The sequence below is a fragment of the Hyla sarda genome, chromosome 10, assembly GCF_029499605.1.
Source record: "Hyla sarda isolate aHylSar1 chromosome 10, aHylSar1.hap1, whole genome shotgun sequence".
NCBI classification, from domain to species: domain Eukaryota; kingdom Metazoa; phylum Chordata; class Amphibia; order Anura; family Hylidae; genus Hyla; species Hyla sarda.
The window spans coordinates 112,431,286-112,449,782 of NC_079198.1; the positions used below are offsets into that span (position 1 = coordinate 112,431,286).

Below are 18,497 nucleotides of genomic sequence, written 5' to 3' on the forward strand. Positions count from 1 at the left end.
TTCTGACACTAGGGATCTCATGTACTATTGTGTTTACCTTGGTTAAAAAAAAGTAAAAGCAAATGCACTTCATTCTAGTTTTTAATGGAATGTGCCAAACATGTGCCTATGTTTGGCTTTTTTCCCCCCACAATCTGCTTATTTTCTAAAAAAAAAAAAAAAAAAAAAAAAAAAAAAAAAAATCACAATTTTTTGCATCTAATTTTTTTAAAATTCTTTAATTAGAAAAGTTAAAAACACTGGCGCATTTTGACACACTTTGGCGCATTTCCAATGTACCAAAGTATTAAAGATATGTAGAACCCCATTCATACATATGATGGAAAAGTGAAAAAAAAATATTTATGAAAAGGGAAATAAAAGGGAGAATGATAGTACACGGGGTCCTAGATGTCAACAAAGAAGGCTTACAGTGTTCACATATGGCAATATAACTGTAAGGACACACAGTTACAGCACTGCAGCCATATGATAACCAACACTTTTTGGAAGTAGGATCTGTACTGGGATACTGCATGGTCACGTGGGCATTGCTACCAGTTGTATACCAATGTGATTGAGCACCAAAGTGTGATTTAAAGAGTACCTGTCATGATCTTATTAAATTTTATAATCCTCCCAGTTCACTGCCCCCATCATGATAACCCCCCCCCCCCGCCTTTATTTTTTATTATTTGTTAGTTCTCTACCTTGACATTGCTCTGTATTTTCTGCTTAGTCTCAGTCAGATTCACAGACTGGGAAGGGGCGTTACCCAGCAGGCGTGACATCATCTGAAGCCATACAGGGGAGAACTTCCTCCCTCACTCTGTTACACACAGCCCAGAGCAGTTCAGTGTGAGATGAGCTATGACTGGCTAAGGCTGCACCCACACCCCTCAGCACTCCAGACTGCATTTCCTGATTTGGGACTTCTGCCAATCCAGCAGGAGTCCAAAGTCTGTGCAAGAGATGGAGGGAAATGTGCTCTGGACAAGTATGGAGACACCTAGTGGCAGCCTATTTAAACACAAATAAATACACAAACATAGAAAACTTTATTTTTTTAAACAAAGTACATTAGAAAGATTTTTTTTATTTACCATAAGGAGTGCAATAGTAAAAATCTGTTTTAATGACACTGCCCATTTAAGGGAGAGGAGGATAAGTGTGTATACTTCACATACAGCAGGAAGTTATTGTCTTTGATAACATATTATAGGCTCAGGGCGCAGCAGCCTTATTATGTATTATACTTCTTGTGACAAGCAGCCATGGATACCACCAAGCGGCACCACATGTGAATATACACAATAATATTTATGTAATATCCTGCGGCCGTTTTTGCTTCTAATCTAAATATTTATTCTCATTATCAGCTGCTCATTACCAGGTTTACTGAACGTTTACGGATATTGTAATTCTCATACTGTCATTAGGACGAAGCGGGAATACTAGCTGATCTGTAACTGCGATCATTGGACATGGCTGGGGGAGGTGTAATAGAACGGTAGGAGCCGGGGGTCTGACCCTCTCTCGGGTCTAACTTATGAAGTTACCTTAAATGGGTGACATTCACTGTAAAAGAGTCTTAGGCTGGGTTTACACCATGTGGCAGTGGCCACACAGGCTGCTCAAGCAGAGAAGTCAGGAATAGTGTTGCTCGCAAATATTCGCAATTCAAATTTTTATCGCATATTCGCAAATTCGCGAATATTGCGAATATAGCACTATATATTCGCAATTACGAATATTCACTTTTTATTTATTTATTTTTTTTGTTCACAGTACACATCACAGTGATCACTGATCATCCCTCTCTGCTTTTCGCATATGCGCATATTCGTGAATATTGAGCCCTCCCTTCTTTAATGGTATAGGGAACTAATAGGCTAGTGCAGTCGTCTCCAACCTGTGGACCTCCAGATTTTGCAAAACTACAACTCCCATCATGCCCGGACAGCCGTTGCATGTCCGTGCATGCTGGGAGTTGTAGTTTTGCAACATCTGGAGGTCCGCAGGTTGGAGACCACTACACTAGTGCATGGACTTGTGGTCTATGGGGATCTCTGTAAGATAAGAAGGGTCTCGGCAGTACAGTGGATGGGAGACCGTTCAGGGATTCGAGTCCTGGGGTGGGACACTTTTACTCGTGATTGACAAATGTAGGTCAATTGGTAATTAAGAAAGCCTTTGAACCGTGGGAACTAGGTTAATGGGGGGTACCAAATATGGGTATTGGGGTTTATTGAAACTGGATGTAATGTGTAAGGCTGGGTATGAATGAATGAATGAATGAATGGGAGGTTAAGGAACATAATGGGATATTTTTACCTGTGCAGAGTAAAGCTTGCCCAGTTCATAGCAACCAATCAGATTGCTTCTTTCATTTTTCAAAGGCCTTGTTAAAAATGAAAGAAGAAATCTGATTGATTGCTATGGACAACAACACCACTCTTCCTCTACACTGGTTTTGATGAATCTCCCCCATGAGGGAGATTCATCAAAACCTGTCCAGAGGAAAAGTTTCTGAGTTGCCCATAGCAACCAATAAGATCGCTTCTTTCATTTAGCAGAGGCCGTGTGAAAAATGAAAGAAGCGATCTGATTGGTTGCTAAGGGACACTCAGCAGCTTTTCCAGGAAAGTAAAGTTTAACCACCACACTGTAACACTCCATCCCACCCCAGGACTCAAGCCACTGCACGGTCTCCCATCCACTGTACTGCCAAGACCCTCCTGCTTATCTTACAGTTTTACATACCGTGAGACCCCCATAGACCACATTGGACCTATTGGTTTCAAAGGGCAAAAAAATCACAGATTTAATGCACTAGCCTAGTAGTTCCCTATAAAGACAGGATAGCTCAATATTGAGAATATGCCGATTTTCGCATATGCGCATACATTTTTACATAAAAAAGCGAATTTAACAAATATGCGAATTTCGCGAATATATGACGAATATTCATCCATATATTCACGAAATATCCCGAATTCGAATATGGCCTATGCCGCTCATCACTAGTCAGGAATGCATGCTGAGGATGAGTGAGCGGCACTCAACATTCTCCTGCAAACTGCAGGTCTGTGATCTCATCCTATCAGCAGAAGGATGTTCATCCACAATATAGGATCAGTGCACAGCAATTTTTACTTCTTTTCAGCAGGACATTTATATCCATTTTAAAAGTGATGCACAGCTCCTCATATATTGACAGCATAAGAGACTATAACTACTATCTAGCAACATACACCATTATTTTTCTTCACTGGAGTTATATCTTACTTACAAGGGAAGTGTTCCCATTGTTACAAGCCTTCAGTGCTCTGCAAGACATGGACTTACATCTTTTCTTAGCGGATATGATATTAACAGAATTCACAGCATTTATTGCAAATACTAACTATATGGACGATTTATTATATTTTATTATTCTTTTTTAATTAGATTTTTTAAATTTTAGATGGGCAGTACCAATATTTTTTTTTACAATTTTTTACTTATTTTTCAATTTTTTACTTATCTTATGTGTGGGCTCTGTGGTGCTTTGTAGCATTGTGTACTATTGTACATTATAATACAATTTCTTTCAGTAATGATATCATAATCAGACTGATCACACTTTCAAGCACAACTATTTTATTCAGTCTAAATAAATCCCATCGGTTCACTATTTTACCCCTATGAAAGCATCACATTATAGAACAAAATGTGAATGGGTGTGCAGTACTGTGCAGTACTGTTTTCTTAATCCCCTGACCGGACGCTCCCGCTGGATTTCTTCTGACCATTACTGCCCGGTCCTGCAAGGTGTGTGTTAAATCTCACCTTCTCCCACAAACATTTTGTCACAGCTTCTAGAGATAACCTCTCCTGGGCAATTTTACTACCACCTGTGCCATTTCGTCACCCCCTTGTTCCATTTCATCAGCCTCCTGTGGCATTTCAGAGGTTTGCAGAACTGTGCAGAATTTTGCGGGATCCATTGTATATTCTGTGACTGCCCTCTCTGACCGCTTAAAGGGGTACTCCGCTGGAAAACATTTTTTTTTTTTTAATCAACAGAATTGTAAATTACTTCTATTTAAAAATCTTACTCCTTCCAGTACTTATCAGCTGCTGTATACTACAGAGGAAGTTCTATTCTTTTTGAATTTCCTTTCTGTCAGACCACAGTGCCATGTTAGGAACAATCCAGAGTAGAAGCAAATCCCCATGGCAAACCTATCCTGCTTTGGACAGTTCCTGACATGGACAGAGGTGTCAGCAGAGAGCACTGTGGTCAGACAGAAAGGAAATTAAAAAAGAAAATAACTTCCTCTGTAGTATACAGCAGCTGATAAGTACTGGAAGGATTAAGATTTCTAAATAGAAGTAATTTGCAAATCTATTTAACCTTCTGGCACCAGTTAATTAAAAAAAAAATATATATTTTCCAGCAGAGTACCCCTTTAGGTCTAAACACCGTCCGCATCCACAAGTCTTATATTGGGTCCTGTGGGATCCCAATCCAATTGAAGTTCTCTAGTTGGGGGGTTCTGATTTTATACTCATCCTGATGTAAAAGTTTTGGAATAGTCACCAAAGATTCCCCCTTTCAAAACTAATTTACCACATCCAGTCTCCAGGGTCATACCTCCATATTCAGCTGTTTTTGTGAGGTTCTGGTTTCCTAGGGGTTGCTGGATTATGGGCAAGTTACCCGTATATTGTGAAAATGACACCTAGTATCAATATTGGCAGCTTACAATAAATGGCGCAGCTGTTTCAAGGATTCATGGGTTCAGCCACTGGCGCCATTCTATGACTTAACATCACTAGTGTGGTCATCTGTCACCTAAACTAGCGCCTCCTAAATACATGGAGACAGGAACCGAGGTGTATAGCCGAGGACACAAGGCCGCTCTTAAACTTTTATATCCTGGTGTTATTTCTCCTGCTGTAGAGCAGCTTTCCACAATTTGATAAGCTGCTTGGAGCGAGGATCAATATTTACTCTGCTCCTTGTATACAGATGCTTCCCCCTCAAGCCTAGCCGTCCCCCGGGGACCAATCATAGCTGAAACCACATAATGGAGCATGAGCGGTGCTCATGGAGGACACTGGATATATGCCGACAATGACCGAACAAAGTGTTGTCACCCTGAGATCGACAAATTGCTACACAGCTCTGAGATATAAAAAGCAGCCGGGATTGGCATCAGTCTGGAGACTCAAGAGCGTACATCACTTCTGCCACCTAAATACAGTGTATTCCCGTCTCCAGGAGCGTGGGGTGCTATGCCTGTTACCAACCCTACAGAAAAGGGACATCTATATTTAGCTGGCTGACCCCCATCAGTTCCGGATTTTTCTTCCATTAGTAAAATATGTCTGTGGTGCGGCAACATTTCTCAGGGTCGCAGAAGGCGCCAAAGAGTTTATAACATGACAAATGAGATCTCTGTAAGATGAGAAAACCTGAGCTAGAAAAATGACCTTCACTCAGCAACCATCCGGCAAGATTACACCCTGGTCTGAAAACTAGAAGTTACTATAAGTCTGGAAACTATGAAGGTGCCGTCAATATGTGAACGTGGGGGAGAGTTGAGAGCTGGCAAGGTATTGTCATATATATATTGTCTATACAACCATCCACCATTAAAGGGAACAACATGGCTATCTGGTGACAGTGGCTCCTGTTGGTGGGAATATTTTAGGAGAACGTGACCAGACAGTTCTTGAAGTTGAGGTTGAAACCAGAAAAAAATGGGGTTATGGGCACCCAAGGCTCATTGGTGTGTGGGAGTGGAAGGGAAAGGTATAGGCTAGCTTGTCCAGTCTGATCCCACAGAAGAGCTTCTATTGAGCAAATTGCTAAAAAAAAAAGTTCTGGCTAGGATAGAATGGTGTCAGATCACACATAGCCTCACAGCTTGCATAGGGCCCATGCAAAAGTGCCTAAAATGGATATGTGAGTATACGGACCGGAGCATGCTTCGATGGATCGTGTTTTAAATCATGTGGACGGTAGCAGTGACATAGCAATAAAGGTCACAGCAGTCACAGTTGTAAGCGGACCCCTAAGCTAGGAGGCCCACAGGGTCACTATACTAAATGCTGCCTGCTTGCTGTGGGTGCCTGTAGTTGCATGATTGGGTGACACAGACCCAGTGGAGAGCCTAAAAGGATTAACTGGGAGAACTGAAGTGCCAGAGGGGGTGTGGAGTGCTGGGGATTCCGGACAGCGCATGTAAGATAAGCAGTGATGATTATATTTACAGCCTCTGCTTCTGTGCATATGGGACATGCTGATGAGGGGAGATCTGACAGTGCTGGTAATGTACTATGTACTGACATTATATATGATACCTCACTGAGCACTGTGACTATACCTTCCAACTGCCCCTGACCCAGCGTGACATTCCCGTTTGTGGGGTCACGTCATGCCCTCCCGGAATTGCCCCCTCATGTCCCGATACTGATATAAACTTCCCTGCTCTGCACACTTTGTTTTCTGAGCCATGAAGTCTTCTGGGGCCGGCGGCCATTGTGACTTCAAGAGAGTAGTTTCTGCTGGGAGGTAGCATGGCAGGATGTGCTGGCACGTCTGGCACTACATCATCACCCCACCAACTGGGTGAGCGGCAAGACAGAGAGCCTACAATGCCTAGAGGACACTGTCAGAAATCCAGGAGTCTGAGTGGGACACGTCACACTGGTTGGCCAGTAACCATATTGCGTAGATATAAGGAAGCCGTATATGGTTGCCAAAACTGCAACTCAGCTGAGCTGGGGGCAGTGGATGGTCTGATCAGGGCAACAACAGAGGGAAAAATGTCCTGGAAAAAAAAAGGGTGGGAACTCACCAAAGATTTCCACTCAAGGGCTGGTCCTGTTAATGGGAACTGTGTTCCTGCTGTTGAAAAAGTACAGGAACTCAGTTCCCACGTGTTCCTGCAGGACTTGAGCCCTGGACTTAACTACTAAAAGATGGTGAGTTGAAAGTGAGTTGATGGTGAGTGTCCTGAGTAGTGTTGAGCGGCATAGGCCATATTCGAATTCGCGAATATTCGCGAATATATGGACGAATATTCGTCATATATTCGTGAATATTCGCATATTCGTAATATTCTCGTTTTATTTTCGCAAATGCGAAAAATGCACGTATGCGAAAATTAACATATACGAAAATTAGCATATACAAAAATTAACATATGCGAAAATTCGCACACCAGTCTCACACAGTAGTATTACAGCCTTCTTTACACCACACAAGCTGGAAGCAGAGAGGGGTGATCACTGTGATGTGTACTGTGAAAAAAAAAAAATTATAATACGAATATTCGTAATTGCGAATATATAGTGCTATATTCGCGAAATTCGCGAATTCGCGAATATGCGATATTCGCGAATAATATTTGAATTGCGAATATTCGCGAGCAACACTAGTCCTGAGTTGAAAACAAAAGTTGCCGGTAATGGATACAAACAGAGTATTCAGTTGGATTGTTTGTAAACAAGGTTGGTGCTGTGCACCTTCAATGTCCTGCTGGGAGATATAAATCACGGATGTCCTGTGGAAAAGTCACAAAGTAATGAGACCCAATTGCTGTTGTGTAGAAAATAATGTACTGTCCTGAAAATATTGAAAACCACTTATCTCTTGTGGGGGTATACGATGTATAGATCATGATATACCTGCAGGAATTGTCTGAACTATGTATTGATGCCAACAATTAATAGAGATTGTTTCCTACACAGGCTGCCTCAAGCTGTTGCAAAACTACAACTCCCAGCATGCCTGGACAGGTATGGGCATGGTTAGGGATGTGGCTGAGGGTGTGGTTATGGGTGTGACTGAGGGTGTGAGGGTGTGATGAGATGTCTGATCCCGGGGGGTCCCGCCGCTGGGGACCTCCGCAATATAGCATGCAGCACCCACTGTATCCACTTCCGGAAGTTCTGGAGGTTCTGGCTCCCGACCACGGGGACGGAAGATCGTGACATCACGACTCCGCCCCTGTGTGACATCAGGCCCCGCCCCTCAATGCAAGTCTATGGGAGGGGGCGTGGCGGCTGTCACGCCCCCTCCCATAGACTTGCATTGATGGGGCGGGGCCGGATGTCACACAGGGGCGGAGTCGTGAGGTCACGACTTGCATTGAGGGGGCGGGGGCAAAGGCAGTATTATAGTAGTTATATTATTGTACATAGGGGGGAATATTATAGTTGTTATATTCCTGTATATAGGGGACAGTATTATAGTAGTTATATTCTTGTATATAGGAGCAGTATTATAGTAGTTATATTCTTGTATATAGGAGGCAGTATTATAGTAGTTATATTCTTGTAGATAGGAGGCAGTATTATAGTAGTTATATTCTTGTATATAGGAGCAGTATTATAGTAGTTATAGTCTTGTATATAGGAGTAGTATTATAGTAGTTATATTCTTGTACATAGGAGCAGTATTATAGTAGTTATATTCTTGTGTATAGGAGCAGTATTATAGTAGTTATATTCTTGTACATAGGAGCAGTATTATAGTAGTTATATTCTTGTATATAGGAGCAGTATTATAGTAGTTATATTCTTGTACATAGGAGCAGTATTATAGTAGTTATATTCTTGTGTATAGGAGCAGTATTATAATAGTTATATTCTTGTACATAGGAGCAGTATTATAATAGTTATATTCTTGTATATAGGAGCAGTATTATAGTAGATATATTCTTGTATATAGGAGCAGTATTATAGTAGTTATATTCTTGTTTATAGGAGGCAGTATTATAGTAGTTATATTCTTGTACATAGGGGGCAATATTATAGTTGTTATATTCCTGTAAAAAGGGGACAGTATTATAGTAGTTATATTCTTATACATAGGAGACAGTATTATAGTAGTTATATTCTTATACATAGGAGCAGTATTACAGTAGTTATATTCTTGTGTATAGGAGCAGTATTATAGTAGTTATATTCTTGTATATAGGAGCAGTATTATAGCAGTTATATTCTTGTACATGGGGAGGCAGCATTATAGTAGTTATAGTATAATATATAGGGGGCAATATTTTTGTGGCTTTTTTCGTACATAGCGGGCAGTATTACAGTATTATAGTATATACAGGGCTCAAGTCCTGCAGGAATGCGTGGGAAGTGAGTGCTTGCACTTTTTTCACAACAGGAACACCGTTCCCATTAGTAGGAGTCCTGGAGGACCAGCCCTTGAGTGGAAGAGTTCCCATACTTTTTTTTCCCAGGACTTGACCCCTGAATATATATATATATATATATATATATACATATAAACATATAAAAATAAAGGCACATCAGCACTCTCAATGTAAAAATGGATAAATAGCAGGGTGCAGGTAACTAAAAAAGGATCAGTCCATGGGTCCCTCCAATTCCATAAAAGTAAAAAGTAGTGCAGCACTTCATATAGTGAAAAAATTAGTGAGTTTATTCCATCAAAAAAAGTGTAACATAGAGCAGCGACGTTCCGATACTAGTTACATTTTTGTACATTGGGAGCAGAATTATAGAGTTACATTCTTTAAAATGGGAGGCAGTATTATAGTAGTTTTATTATTGTACAAAGGAGGCAGTATTATAGTAGTTATAGTGCTGTATATAGAAGGAAATATAGTAGTTTAACAGCTTAAAATTGGTAACATAACCATTCAGAATAACACGACTGCTGTGCTGCTTATCATCATAACTGTCTGAAGCGGTTCTGTAATAATTGGCAGATCCTGGTTATTGTTTCCACCTGAAGCCCTATGAGGTACGGGCGCAGAGCTGCAGCAATGCCAGCGCTGGCGTCACCCTCTGCACTCACGCACTCATTACACGTATTTTACTACCACAATGGAAGATGCCACTTGTTAGTCATAAAATCGTACAGCTGATTATTCTGTGAACAAGCGCAAGATCGCTTCTCTTATGAATGACCCGTATTCCATTAAGAACAGTGAACCACCGCTAAGTGACTACATTTCAGGGGTTATAAAATGGATTTTGGCAGAGACCTCGCAAATGAATAAGTCCAAGTCTTATTAACTGCTTCACTGCCAGGGATATTATATCAATATTCTTCTGCAAAACTGTTCAGTGCCTGGAACATGAGGTGCCTGATACCTCAAAAACTAGGCGGAAGACACAGAAAAATGTAAACACAATAATTATTTTTTATTTTATATATATATGTGATAACTGCCTTGGGATGTAGTGTAGTTGGGGTGTTGCTTCGGTATATGTGGCATAAAATGTATATGTGGCATAAAATGGACGTGTAAGGATCTGCAGTCCCCCTACACTAGGAGTCTATGGGAAACACGGCTTTACCACAATCAGCCGGGCACAAAACTTACGAATCTCCTGGGGTGTAGTGTAGTTGGGGTGTTGCTTCGGTATATGAGGGGTTAATTTAACCCTTGTCACTCGTGACGCCAGGGTGAGGGTTAATATGCTGAGGTAAATCTTTGGCCTATCGCCACCTTCCCAGAAACGATAGGTGCGTGCTTAAATGAATGGAGGTCCACAATAGGGATGAACTTGAACTTGCATAAACTTTACTGAGGTACTTGCGGTACATCCAATTATCAGCAACAGTCTTAGCAATGCAGTCTCTATACAGCACGGCAGTGATTGACAGATGCTGAGGACCATTGACTTATCTTATCCAAAGGATTATTAGAATTAGGATTGGTGCAGAGATCCGTCCAGATTTAGGGGTCTATTTAGGTCCAGTGATCTTGCAGAGTTAACAGGGATTGAGATAACTCACAGTTTTGTAAAGATGGCCGTTGCCGCAAGGCTTGGGCCTAGTCACTGCTGATGACAGCTGCGCAGATCCTCCTCCATCAGCAGCCCACTAGGAAAGAGCACGAGTAATGGCCGCCGCTCCCTTATATGGGCAGAGGCAGGGCCATTTTGGATTGGTCCGTGTCAGCTTTCACTCACCGTTACAATGCATGGTGGGCGATCACCTGACTTCCTCCAAAGGTCCTTGAACCAGAAAACCATAGAGTTTTGGAGCGCATCACGTGACCCGCAGGTCCTGCGACACCACAACAAGGTAAGTACACTTTATTTACATATTTACACGTTGAATTTGAATAATTTTAAGGGGTGACAAGGGGCTAACTATTGATGAGGACCCCACTGGTAACTAGGGACTCTGTCTTTTGGGACCTCACCACAAGGTAACGGATGCCTGTCCAACAAGTCAACCCCGACGCCTGTGCCCTAAGGCAGAGGGACTAGGGCATGTAGAACAGGATTGTTAACTAGACAGAATCTATATCCTGACAAAACTTTTATACACATTAGGTACTTTTAAACCTACTAGATATTTTTCTCAGCATTTTAAACATTTTTAGACTAGTAATCCTACTAGACATTTATAAAGGCTTCCAATACAATTATGAAGCTATCTGGACAATTATGAAGCTATCTGGACCTTTAGTTTCTAGCTTCATAGACATTTTAATTAAGCTTACTATACATTTTAAAGCTTAATAGACAATTAGGCAGCTATCTGATATTTAGTTGCTAGCTCCTAAAACATTTTGTTTTAGCTCTCTTACACATTTTATGAGGCTAACTAGACATTAGTACAGCTCTCTATACATCTAGCTTCAAGCTGACTAAACATTTTGGAATCTCTCACCTTTTTCTTTTTGCCAACAATGAGTTACCTGTTAGTACACGAAAGGTATACTGGCTAGCCGGAAAATAGGTCACAGTAAGTTTGGCTGCTAGGGTCTATCGGCTACACTCTACTTACCCCTAGATCACTTCAAAATAACCTACCTAGGTTACCTTTAGAACTACGTGTTTAATTCTATACTCGCAAGAGCACCTACTGTCCAGGTAGAGCATCTCACACACGTAATACAGAAAAGAGAAAAATGAGTGTACCTAACAGTGGCAGGAATTGGGAATCAATAGGCTACAATTCCTAAGTGTTTCTTGAATGTGAGATACATTTTGTTTTTGTGTATGTACTGAAGTAGACTGAAGTAGTACATTTAAGTGAGTAGTCTAGAGTACTATGTGTGCAAGTACTATCTTAAGGGTGAGTTACCCTGTTATTTTTGTTGAGACAGGTGCTAGCAATTGGTGACTAGAAACAATGTCACTCTCGGAGAAGCCAAGAAAGTCACCCATTGAGCAACTACTAAAACACCTTTTAGCATGCTTATACCTTTGCATGTACATGTGTACAAGTATTATTTACATTTTTGTGTTTGGTGTACACGTGCATATAGCGGGCTATTTTCTGTGTACAACCTTTACTTACTTTTTATGTACACAGACATGAAGCTATTTTTCTTGTGTACAAGAACCATATACATCTTTATGATACATTTATTAACACTCCAACAAGGTTCAGGCGCATACACCTGATAAGTGCAACATTTAGCAGAGAGTCCTATAAATATAAGGTTATATACATAAAATGGACGTGTAAGGATCTGCAGTCCCCCTACACTAGGAGTCTATGGGAAACACGGCTTTACCACAATCAGCCGGGCACAAAACTTACGAATCTCCTGGGGTGTAGTGTAGTTGGGGTGTTGCTTCGGTATATGAGGGGTTAATTTAACCCTTGTCACTCGTGACGCCAGGGTGAGGGTTAATACGCTGAGGTAAATCTTTGGCCTATCGCCACCCTTCCCAGAAACGATAGGTGCGTGCTTAAATGAATGGAGGTTTACAATAGAGATGAACTTGAACTTGCATAAACTTTACTGAGGTACTTGCGGTACATCCAATTGACAGCAACAGTCTTAGCAATGCAGTCTCTATACAGCACGGCAGTGATTGACAGATGCTGAGGACCATTGACTTATCCAAAGGATTATTAGAATTAGGATTGGTGCAGAGATCCGTCCGGATTTAGGGGTCTATTTAGGTCCGGTGATCTTGCAGAGTTAACAGGGATTGAGATAACTCACAGTTTTGTAAAGATGGCCGTTGCCGCAAGGCTTGGGCCTAGTCACTGCTGATGACAGCTGCGCAGATCCTCCTCCATCAGTAGCCCACAAGGAAAGAGCATGAGTAATGGCCGCTGCTCCCTTATATGGGCAGGGCCGTTTTGGATTGGTCCGTGTCAGCTGTCACTCACCGTTACAATGCATGGTGGGGGATCAACTGACTTCCTCCAAAGGTCCTTGAACCAGAAAACCATAGAGTTTTGGAACGCATCACGTGACCCGCAGGTCCTGCGACACCACAACAAGGTAAGTACACTTTATTTACATATTTACACATTGAATTTGAATAATTTTAACTATTAAAGGGGTGACAAGGGGCTAACTATTGATGAGGACCCCACCGGTACCTAGGGACTCTGTCTTTGGGGACCTCACCACAAGGTAACGGATGCAATCCGGTATCAGGACACCACAGATATATAAATATTCCTTGGAATAAAAGCACTTTAATTGTGCACTAACCCTGGTGTGCTGCCTATATTCATCTTTATATATATATATATATATATATATATATATATATATATATATATATGAAGCGAAGGACAGCGCCCCCTGTTAGGAAACAGCAAAAAGCAGGGATGTTGCTAGTGTGGTGGCCCAGTACAGGAGTTGCACCCCTGTACCATTGCTGCCCTGTCAGGTGAACTCCATTCAGTGACTCCTGGGCCCCCTTTTGTCTGTGTTCCCTAAGTAGATAACTACCACCTGTGTTATCTATTGTAATGTACATAACTTCTCATATACCTTTAAGTAATGTTGCTAAGTTTTGTAACCAAGGAAGGTACCAGTGACAATGTTACCTATAGAGTGACCTATGGGACCCCTCCAGAGTCTCCCCCATATAAACCCCTGGGAGGAGCTAGTTAGTTTCAGTTTTAAAGCATGCTGAGGAACAGTGAGGACAAGTCCCGAGAGAGTGTCTGGTGTCTTGAGGAGGCCTAAAGTCTACCACACAGCCACGCATCCACTACTCCACAGCTGAACGTCAAAACCTGGTCAGCTACAAAACGGGGTGAAGTCTGTCTAGTCAGTCCCAGTCAAGTCAGTCAAGATTAAACTGTGTCAAGTCAACGTGGTCCTGCATCAAATTGTCCAAGTCCACTACAAGTCCCAGCGAGCCCTAAGGTCTCTGAAGTCACTGGTCACCTCTGTGGGCCTAGCTAAATTGTTACACCTGTCTACCTCAGTAAGGCTAAGTCTCCACTTGGTATTTTTTCTGGCAGTTTTTGGAATACAGTCACTGCGGTTTTTGAGCCAAAATCTGAAGTGGATCCAAAAGGGAGGAGAAGTATAAGTCCTTCCTTTATATGTCCTATTCCTTTTGAATACACTTCTGGCTTTGGCTCAAAAACTGCAACGGCTGTATTCCAAAAACTGCCAGAAAAAAAAAACTAGTGGAAACTTAGCCTAAAGCTGCCGTTGTCCCATAACTTGGCATCGGAGTCATTATTTGCCCCGTATCTAGCCCAGGATCCTGCGGTATACCTTCGGGTGGTGAAGAAGTTAAACCACGCCCTGGCATCACAAACACAAGGGGTTAATGCCATCTGCCCCTAGGGTAATTCCATCTGCCCTCATCACACCCTCACCACACTAGAGTATTAAACTACAGGGACAGGTTCTAAGCATTACAATGCAACTGGACATGGCATCAATGCACGTCCACATTTATTATGCAGTATACAAATATATACCGTATATACTCGAGTATAAGCCGAGTTTTTCAGCACGATTTTTCGTGCTGAAAACACCCCCCTCGGCTTATACTCGAGTGAACTCCCCCACCCGCAGTGGTCTTCAACCTGCGGACTTCCAGAGGTTTCAAAACTACAACTCCCAGCAAGCCCGGGCAGCCATCGGCTGTCCGGGCTTGCTGGGAGTTGTAGTTTTGAAACCTCCGGAGGTCCGCAGGTTGAAGACCACTGCGGCCTTCAACATCATCCAGCCCCCTCTCACCCCCTTTAGTTCTGAGTACTCACCTCCGCTCGGCGCTGGTCCGGTCCTGCAGGGCTGTCCGGTAAGGAGGTGGTCCGGTGAGGAGGTGGTCCGGGCTGCTCTCTTCACCGGGGAGGCCTCTTCTAAGCGCTTCGGGCCCGGCCTCAGAATAGTCACGTTGCCTTGACAACGACGCAGATACGTCGTTGTCTAGGCAACGGCTCTATTCCGGGCCGGAAGCGCGGAGAAGAGGCGCCCCCGGTGAAGATAGCAGCCCGGACCACCTCCTCACCGGACCACCTCCTTACCGGACAGCCCTGCAGGACCGGACCAGCGCCGAGCGGAGGTGAGTACTCAGAACTAAAGGGGGTGAGAGGGGGCTGGATGATGTTGAAGGCCGCAGTGGTCTTCAACCTGCGGACCTCCGGAGGTTTCAAAACTACAACTCCCAGCAAGCCCGGACAGCCGATGGCTGCCCGGGCTTGCTGGGAGTTGTAGTTTTGAAACCTCTGGAGGTCCGCATGTTGAAGGCCGCAGTGGTCTTCAACCTGCGGACCTCCGGAGGTTTCAAAACTACAACTCCCAGCAAGCCCGGACAGCCGATGGCTGCCCGGGCTTGCTGGGAGTTGTAGTTTTGAAACCTCTGGAGGTCCGCATGTTGAAGGCCGCAGTGGTCTTCAACCTGCGGACCTCCGGAGGTTTCAAAACTACAACTCCCAGCAAGCCCGGACAGCCGATGGCTGCCCGGGCTTGCTGGGAGTTGTAGTTTTGAAACCTCTGGAGGTCCGCAGGTTGAAGACCACTGAGGGCGAATGATGAGAAGAGGATGATGAAGGGGGGGGGGGGTGTGGGGATGATGAAGGGGGGTGGGGATGATGAAGGGGGGGGGTGTGTGGGATGATTACAAGGGGATGATGAAGGGGGGATGTGTGGGATGATAAGGGGATGTGTGGGATGATGACAAGGGGATGATGAAGGGGGGATGTGTGGGATGATGACAAGGGGATGATGAAGGGGGGATGTGTGGGATAAGGGGATGTGTGGGATGATGACAAGGGGATGATGAAGGGGGGATGTGTGGGATAAGGGGATGTGTGGGATGATGACAAGGGGATGATGAAGGGGGGATGTGTGGGATGATGACAAGGGGATGATGAAGGGGGGATGTGTGGGATGATAAGGGGATGTGTGGGATGATGACAAGGGGATGATGAAGGGGGGATGTGTGGGATGATAAGGGGATGTGTGGGATGATGACAAGGGGATGATGAAGGGGGGATGTGTGGGATGATGACAAGGGGATGATGAGGATGTTAATGACGGGTCTGGATGATGACAGGGGGGGATGAGGTATTTCCCACCCTAGGCTTATACTCGAGTCAATAACTTTTCCTGGGATTTTGGGTTGAAATTAGGGGTCTCGGCTTATACTCGGGTCGGCTTATACTCGAGTATATACGGTATATACATACATACACAGTATACACATATATATATGTATATAGATACAGATAACACACATGGAAACATACACATGCTATCTACACCAGTGTTTTCCAACACAGTGTGCCTCCAGCAGTTGTAAAACTATAACTCCCAGCATGCCCGGACAGCCTTTGGCTGTCCGGGCATGCTGGGAGTTGCAGTTTTGCAACAGCTGGAGGCGCACTGTTTGGAATACAATGATCAGTGTAGCTATTAACTTGGTGTAGTGGTGTACACAGAGCGTGTGGGGTCACCAGATGCCTAAGATAAGATAAAAATTAGGCCCTTATCATGAGCTCCAGACATCTATATACTCCTATCCACAGTCCTGCGGTCCCTATACTAGGTTTAAGGGGTATGAAGCCGCTACAGATTGATATCCTATTCTCCAGATAAGCTATCAATGTTACATATTATTTTTATTAACAATTCATATCTTTATTTTATATAGCACACAGATTCCACAGGGCTGTACAATCAAATTGGTTCCCTGTCCCCATTGGGGCTCGCAATCTAAATTCACCTATCAGTTTGTTTTTTTGAATGGAGGGGGTCTGACTCTCAGCAGTTGGAAGAGTTGACCACCGCAGCAGCATTGCCTTGCTCACTAGAATGGGGCAACACTGCAGTTCCTTGCACCATCCCTACTAATAGAATGGCATTGTAAAGACGATCACTGGTAAACATTGAAAAGGCCGCAGTGCGTCTACAGCCCCTGTGGACATCAAAAACTTGACAACTTTATTATGCAGTATACACAATATATACATATACAGTGATATACTTACAGATAACTCACAGAGAGGGGTGATACTAGCCCGATAGGCACATAGGGGGAGGTTTATCAAAACCTGTGTAGAGGAAAAGTTGACTGGTTGCCCATAGCAACCAATCAGATTGCATCTTTCATCTTTCAGAGGCCTTTTCAAAAATGAAAACGGTAAGCTGATGGGTTGCTATGGGCAACTGGGCAACTTTTCCTCTGGACAGGTTTTGATAAATCTCCCCCCGTGGTCTTTCTGTATGGTTTGTATGTCGTTGCCTTGGCGTGCTTGTTGGGACTTACATATAACACCAACATATTCTTAGAGAGATTGTCATCACACACATTAATAGGGCTCACGATTTAAATTTCAGATTGTGTTACGAGGATGTTTTTTGGAGTTTGGGAGGAATCTAAAGAACACAAAATAAACATGTTGTTAGGCTCGGTTCACACTATACAATTTCCAAGCAGAATTCTGTTTTGAAATTCCACTCAGAAATTCCGGTGCAACAGAGTCAGCAATGGGCTTCCTCTGGGCTTCCTCTTGAATTTTAGCGGCAGATAATCCCCTCAGAAATTCAGCCGCCAAAAGAATGGTCTTGTCCGTTCTTTAGGCGGAATCCGCTCCGCAGACAGTGCCGCCTATGGGGACGCCAATGTCAACATGGTCCTAGAACTGACTGATTCAGGTCACACTCAGAATCTCTAAGTGTGAACCTAAAACTTACCCTACGAGACAACAATACTAACTGAACCGCCCTGTATCACTGCAATGCATCACTGAATAACGGGCCATAAGGGGCCAGTAAAGGAAAGACCTACCTCAAGGTGACTTTGGAGCCAACCACTAGCACCCTGGGGTGTATTCCTTATGGGATGATGATTCAGGAATAACCTATTAGATCTTCCTGATGATCTGTCCTGTGTGTACAATAAAAACAAGTTTACAATGTAATAGGAAATCTGCTGCACGTCATCAACCGGCACACATCACAAAACATTTTAATACATATGTTGGATGGCGAAGACATTGAAATTAAAAATATGTATAGGTGATATTAAAAATAATCCTCAAAAAGGGCCGTGGCTAGGAGGGGATAGGTGGGGCATAAGCCCTGGGTGCTAGGTGGTTCAGGGGGTGCCAAGAAGCCACTCTGCCTTGGTATAGGCATCCGTATATAGGGTGGAGGACTGAATCTATTGTAGCTACACCTCTGCTCAGAATTATCAGGGGCTTTACAGCAGCTGACAGGCCCTGCCGGCAGAACACCACATGGTGGAGCTGATACTCTACATCTAGAGAGAAGAAAAGCAAAGGATGTTTTGTTATCATGAGG

General features: G+C 43.3%; 1 long non-coding RNA gene across 1 annotated transcript in view; it reads right to left on the minus strand.

The window, feature by feature from the left end:
* LOC130294494 (uncharacterized) overlaps positions 1-18,497 on the minus strand; it is a 221,478-nt gene that overhangs the window by 9,099 nt on the left and 193,882 nt on the right. Inside the window, exon 4 of the long non-coding RNA XR_008848517.1 lies at positions 17,983-18,081. This is a non-coding gene — a long non-coding RNA (uncharacterized LOC130294494). The remainder of the gene's footprint in view (positions 1-17,982; positions 18,082-18,497) is intronic.